Genomic DNA, 6,453 nt, shown 5'->3' on the forward strand with positions numbered 1-6,453 from the left:
TGATGCAATGCGCAAGATAGCAACACTAATATGAACGCTGTCGCCGTGGAAGCACCTCCCTGAAAGTTCAGCTAAACATTATTGGTTTGTGGGTTTTTTAAAAAATTACTTGTGCATGAAGTTGATGCACGCTTCATTTTCAGCGTAATGAAGCTGTAGCCTAAAGAGGAGAAAAATGTCTCAATTTCAAAAAATGCTTCACGTGAAATTTATCATAAAAAATCATCAATGTTTTAATTGTAACACAACAAGAGGTGACAAGATATGTAAATGCATATACAGTAGGACAAAACAATTTCACATAAGCCGGTATACATGTACTATGACACTCAAGGCCTCACTGGTGACTTCCATCACTTTCACCTGACTTCTCTTTGCCCGGAGTCCTGCGGTTAGCTTTCAGCTGAAAATACATCTCGTTAGAACATGAATAAGCCTTGAATAGTCATGCGTACTCATGTGCCCATAATGCCATTTGCACAATCAGTTGTCAATGATTATGCAGTTGCAATGATGTGTTGTGTGGTGTTTAGGAAAGTCATACTGTATAACAGTGTTTTTTAGCTCCATTCAAATAATGTGATACAAATTTTTTTTTTAAGGCACAGTATAGCACATGCAGTCCTGTGTCCAGTGGTATCGTGTTGTATGGTGTTGATGTAGAGGAAGCCATCCTGACTGTTATATTTCTATCAGGTAGAAAAGCTGCTCTAAAGACAGCCACATCACCCAGTGAAGACAGAGGAGGAAGAAAGAAATCTCAGGTATCGAATAGTTCATAACAATCAGGAATGACTTCTTGACACAGACACTGACACTGAGCTAAATAACATATATTACTGGCAATAGGTGTGTTTCTGTACAGTTATTTTCTTTGGTTCTATTTTTGCCTTTTGTTTAGGAAAACCAGTGTATTTCTACATCTCCTCAAGGAACATTGGCAACCGGCTCCTGGAGAAAGGAAGCACCACCTGGATAATGTTCGGAAACAATTCCATAAACAGTCTGGAGTAAATGTGCTTCACATGTCCTTTCTGAATTGTTTATGTCTCTTTGAGACAAAAAAAAAGTACAGGCCAAGCAACGAGGAGAAATATCTAAAGAAAAGAGTAAAAAAAACAGGCAGAGGGAAAGGTGTTGCGCAGCCTGACTGCTCACGTGACTGACTGGTGCAGTTCTCCGGCCTGTACAGACAGGGCCGGCTGCTAAGGTCTGTTCACGCAAGTGCATTTTGCACAGTGCTTTGGTTTATAACTCGCACGGTCATTTTTTTTTTTGTTCTGTCAGGAGACTAAGATAATCCAGACTTGGTCCCAGCCAAACAAATTGTAAATATGAATCAAAAACAGTACAGGTAAAAAAATAATCTATTCATCAGCTTCCTCCTCCTCATTTTCTCCCTCCATCTCATTCTTGACAACACGCACTAAAGCACAGAAATACATGCGTGTGGTCACACATGAATCTGGAAATCACACGTTGTACATTACACATGCCTACTACATTTTTACCCATAAATGCCGCTGGACAGTAGCAATAAACTCATGTTTATCTTGTGACTGTATAACCCCATGCATGCCTCAGCATCTCAGCGCAGCTTCACAGAATCTACAAGCACACCTGTGTCCATCGGCCAGCTTGTCTCCCACTGCCGTCAGACGCTCAAACGCCCTCACAGTCAGCGGTCCAGTTCGGGTGTGAAGGAATCGGGGTGTTGAAGGTGATTTGGAACACCACTGGGAAGGATCCCAGCTGCTGTAGGCTTCAGTCCCAGCTGACAGGGCACACGCCATCAGTGAAACAGAAATTTGCCCAGAAATGTATGGAAAAATGAGCTCCTGCGAATGAGGAGGCCCCCTGTCCAGAAACTTACACTGTACTATCCATGCTGATCCAAAGAACCACCAGCCTGCACAAACAAGAGGAGGGAAATGTAAAGATGCTTATGGCATAATCCAGCTCCCTTAGGGTCAATAACAAGGCCAGCTCTCCAGCTGCCCTGGGATACCTCTTCCACAGCACGAAAGGAGCAGAAGTCAAAGGTCAGCACATATATTCCCCTAATGGATAGTATCATCCACAGCCCCCTGAGGAGAGCAAGCCGTTACTCAAGACAGTTTGAAGAACAGGCACAGATTTACAAGCGAACGCATTTTTCTTACTGCAGGTAGTAACAGAACTGGTGAAATTCTTCAACTCAGAAAAAAATCGGGGCCTTTAATCTGACTTAATAAGTGACACAAGAAGGAAGGTGAGTTTGTGCTGATGAATTCCATGCAAATCTAGTTATGTCCCCATTGTCTGATAGGATAGGCTCTGGCTCAACGCAACACTGTATTGGGGTTAATATATAATGTAAACAGTTTTCCTTGCTATGTATGTCTGTATGTTTAACATACCTGTGCTCTGTACTTCCTTTCAAGAAGGAGGGAAAAAAAATGCTTTTTAAGATTATAGGAACAGTTAGAAACAAGAAGAGGCCTTCAGCTTTTCTAGCCTGTGTTCTAGTTAACTGATCCAATACCTTTTTTTGAAAGAAGCTAAGGAATCAATTTCGAAAAGATGGCTGGGTTGCTTGTTCCAAACTACCACAGCTCTTTAATTCTTTACACTTATACAGTATAACTCTTTTCTGGACACTAAACTCAAAGCACTTTACAGGTAATGGGGATCCCTTCCACCGAAACCAATGTGTAGCCCCACCTGGATGAGGCGATAGTGCACCAGTACACTCACCACACACCAGCTCTCAGTGGGGAGGAAAACAGAGTGATGAAGCCAGTTCAGAGATGGGGATTATTAGGAGGCCACGACTGGTAAAGGCCAAGGTGGCTGGGGTAACACCCCCCCTCTTTTCGAAAAACACCCTGCAATTTTTAATGACCACAGAGAGTCAGGACCTTGGTTTTACATCTCATCTGAAGGACAGTGCCTTTTTATAGTATAGTGTCCCTGTCACTATACTGGGGCATTAGGACCCACACAGACAGCAGGGTGAGCGCCCCCCTACTGATCCCACTGACACCTCTTCCAGCAGGAACCTGAGCTTTCCCAGGAGTCCAGGTACTGGCCAGGCTCCCACCTGCTGGGCTTCAGTGGGCTGCCAGTTGTGAATTGCAGAGTGATATGGCTGCTGGCAATATGGCTCTTTGTGCAAAGATGTGCCTCCTGTTCTTAGGTTTAAATGCACTTCAGATGAACTGATATACAAAATCTGTCTGAACCAGAAAGGAAAGAAGAGAAATTTCAGTCGCGGCTGTCAGTTTGAACTTTAGACAGTTTAAAGCCTGATAACAGAACACAGGCTCCTCACAGCTTGCAGGGATGATCCATCACTTGAAAAACAGTGAGTTTTCTACACAGTACGGTCTGCGGCTTCTTCCCCAGTGAGAAAGAGAGATAAGCAGTTCCCTGTACGGGCATATCATGTTCTTACAGAAAAGAGGATAGCAGACTGTCACTTAAGTGCAGAAGAATGTCCAGATGAAAGAGAAGGAATGTACAATAGGACCACAGATTGAGTTTAGACTAGAGGGGGAACTTGTGTGTGTTGTGAAATTGCTGAAGGCTGATATCACTCCTGAAAAATATCTTGCTTAATAGGTGTTTCCTGAAAAACATCATTCTTTATTTTAAGAAATGGAAGTTCAAGCTCAGTAGCCCAAGTTACTGTAAATGAAGCTTTCTGCTTCTGAGACAAGATGTCTACATTAAGGGGGATACTCTGTATAGTCTGTGTACACTACTAAAATGTCTATGTGGTTTCATCTGTCAGTTATGTGAAATATGTTGCTGATAAGATACACTTGCTGCATGTTTTTTAAGAGCAAGAAAGTTGATTATTTCTTGCTTGAGGAACTGTTTGCCCCTCTCTCTCCCCATCCAATGTTCTTCTGAGGTGTTTGTGGGGAAAAAAACTACTTTGGTAAGAGAACGACACACAGATCAGGGGAGGAGAGAGAAATTGTACAAGACCAGAGTGGGGTTCAGTCCTCCTGCAGCCCCACGACACACAGATCAGGGGAGGAGAGAGAAACTGTACAAGACCAGAGTGGGGTTCAGTCCTCCTGCGGCCCCACAGCACACAGATCAGTGGAGGAGAGAGAAACTGTACAGGACCAGAGTGGGGTTCAGTCCTCCTGCAGCCCCACGACACACAGATCAGTGGAGGAGAGAGAAACTGCTTCACCATCTGAATTAAAGGAGACTTTAAGAAGCCCAGAGTGTACAAACCAAGACTGGAATTAGCCAGGGCATCCTAGTCTTATTGACAGTGCCAGTGGATGTTGCAATGACCAGCTAGACAGGAGCTCAGATTAACGTCTCATCTGAAGAATGGTAGCTCTTGCAACACAGCATCTTCAGTTACTATACTGGAGCACTGGAGTGGAATTCATGAAAGAGCACCACCTGATTGACAAAAAACTCCCGGCACCCATCTGGTTTTCCTTAGTAATCTCCCATCCCAGGACTAAACAGGCCCAACTCTGCTTAACTTCTGAGATCTCACGGCATCTGCAAAACAGTGGTGATGCTGCTGTCTTTGTAGCATTGAACTGTTGTGTCCTGTTACAAATACAAAGAGAAATCAAGTACAGTAGTGTAACGTCATGGTGCAGGATAGAAAAGCATGGTAAAACACGAGGCCCCTTAGGTCAGTCACAGTAAATACAAAGTCTTGCAAAATGTGTCATGCGAATTTCAGGTTGTTAATTTTCTCCAGGAGCTCTTCCGGCCCAAAACTGGTTGCTACTGGGACAGAATCAAGAAACCTGTAAGTTGCATAGCTAGCAAACTTTGGAAAGAATCTCATGTTATTTATCAGCTGGCTGGCATAGCTTTATCATGCATCTTACAGTCCGAAAGGAAATGAAAAATAATAATAATTAAAGTGCACCTCAAGGTCGTCTTTGTGATTCAATCAGATAGATCGCACAGGACAAAGTCTTTCTCAAGAGTCCTTTCAAATGCAAAGGGTTTTCTCCCACCTCCTGGCTCAATGAAATGGACAGTATTGCATTAACCGGTGCAAATAAACCCCAGGTTTCCATGTACAGCTAAAATCAAATCAACGACTATGATTTCTCTGTGAGTTTTGGCGACGCCGCAAAGAGCATGTTCATGGTCGCGTAGTAATGGAACAAGATTTCATCAGGAGCTTTTTATTTTTTTGAAATGAGAATTTTATCGTGTGTAAAAAAAAAAAATCAATTTCTTGGTCACGGTACGGGTGCAGCTTTCAACAACTACTATTATTCATAAAAAACAAATGCTTTGCTTATCATTTGCCTTGTGAATCGTGCCAGCTTGAAGTTCCTCCCTGTCACCAGGCCCGACTAGTTTCTATTTATTCAACGGCCTGCGTTGTGTAATAGCGACGGAATCTGCCGGATCCCTGTCTGTCGGGTTCCATCTTCATTAGACATTTCCCTCTTCTCTTTAACCCCTCCAGCACCTGGGACTGTGGTGTATAGAGAGGCGAGGTGAGAATCTGGAACAGATGTGGCTTTAGACAACCGCAGGTTGTGCCTAATTTCCTTTTGCATTAAACCCTGTGCTTCTCAGAAAGAAAGCTCTGTGCGTCTCGGACGCGGGGCGGCTGAGGAGGCCGCTAGCCTGAGGAGCAAAGAGCTCTTCCGTCACTGTGCTGTTCCTCAGGTCACATCCACTCAAGCTTCAGTGGCTCGTTTGCCTCCTAAATCATTACAGATCCATGCTCTACTCATCACGCGTCATTAACAAGACCTTACCTGAACTGCAGGCTACAGTGAAGTGATGAAATCCCTCTTTCTTCCCCGTGCAGGGGAGACGGACGGCGTCAGAAGCTCAGGGCAGCGGAAGCTCGAAAAGGAAAGCTGCCTTTCCCACTGGCGGCTCAGCGTGGTAACCGGAAGAATTTTCCGAAGTCCCGCCCCCGTGACCTGCTCAGCGCACAAGAAAAACAGCCCCGCAAGAAGGAGCATGGTTTCCCAACTTCATCTCAGTGGCCTCTGTTACAGATTCACCCCAATGAATAAATCAGTCAAGCACCTCTTGGCCTAGGAGCAGACTTGCAAAAACATTATCCTTGTAAAAACATTCAGAGCCTTGGATTCCTGTAATACAGCCTACCCTCTTTCCAGGAAAACCTGTTTTTTCTTGATCGACCTACTGGAGTGCCGGTAAAAACATTGCACACCTGACTATTGCCAGTGTGTCAATATCATTCCTTGCAACCGCAGGAGATGGATTAAAATATTGCAAATTAAAATCTTATTGTACTCCGGACTAGTACATCATTTAAATGCAGACAAATATGTCGTGGGGGAACTGCAGCAGAGTGGGCAAGTCTCTGGACCCCTCAGCTGGGCGGCTGTGGGTTCGAGCCCCTGCTGCAGACAACTGTTGTTGAGCCTTGAGTGAGGCTTTACTTCTGTTGCTCCAGCCCACCCAGCTGTATAAATCAGCATTGCC

The 6,453-nt window shown here is 44.3% G+C and overlaps 1 long non-coding RNA gene across 1 annotated transcript; it reads right to left on the reverse strand.

The window, feature by feature from the left end:
- Window positions 1-208: 208 nt before the first annotated feature.
- LOC148821058 (uncharacterized) lies at window positions 209-5,844 on the reverse strand. Its single transcript, XR_016094150.1, has 2 exons — window positions 5,751-5,844; window positions 209-1,909 (listed from the first exon to the last, which is right to left on the reverse strand). It is a non-coding gene; the product is annotated as an uncharacterized LOC148821058 (long non-coding RNA).
- Window positions 5,845-6,453: the final 609 nt, after the last annotated feature.

Source organism: Atractosteus spatula, chromosome 14 (genome assembly GCF_055471065.1).
Source record: "Atractosteus spatula isolate fAtrSpa1 chromosome 14, fAtrSpa1.hap1, whole genome shotgun sequence".
Lineage (NCBI taxonomy): Eukaryota > Metazoa > Chordata > Actinopteri > Semionotiformes > Lepisosteidae > Atractosteus > Atractosteus spatula.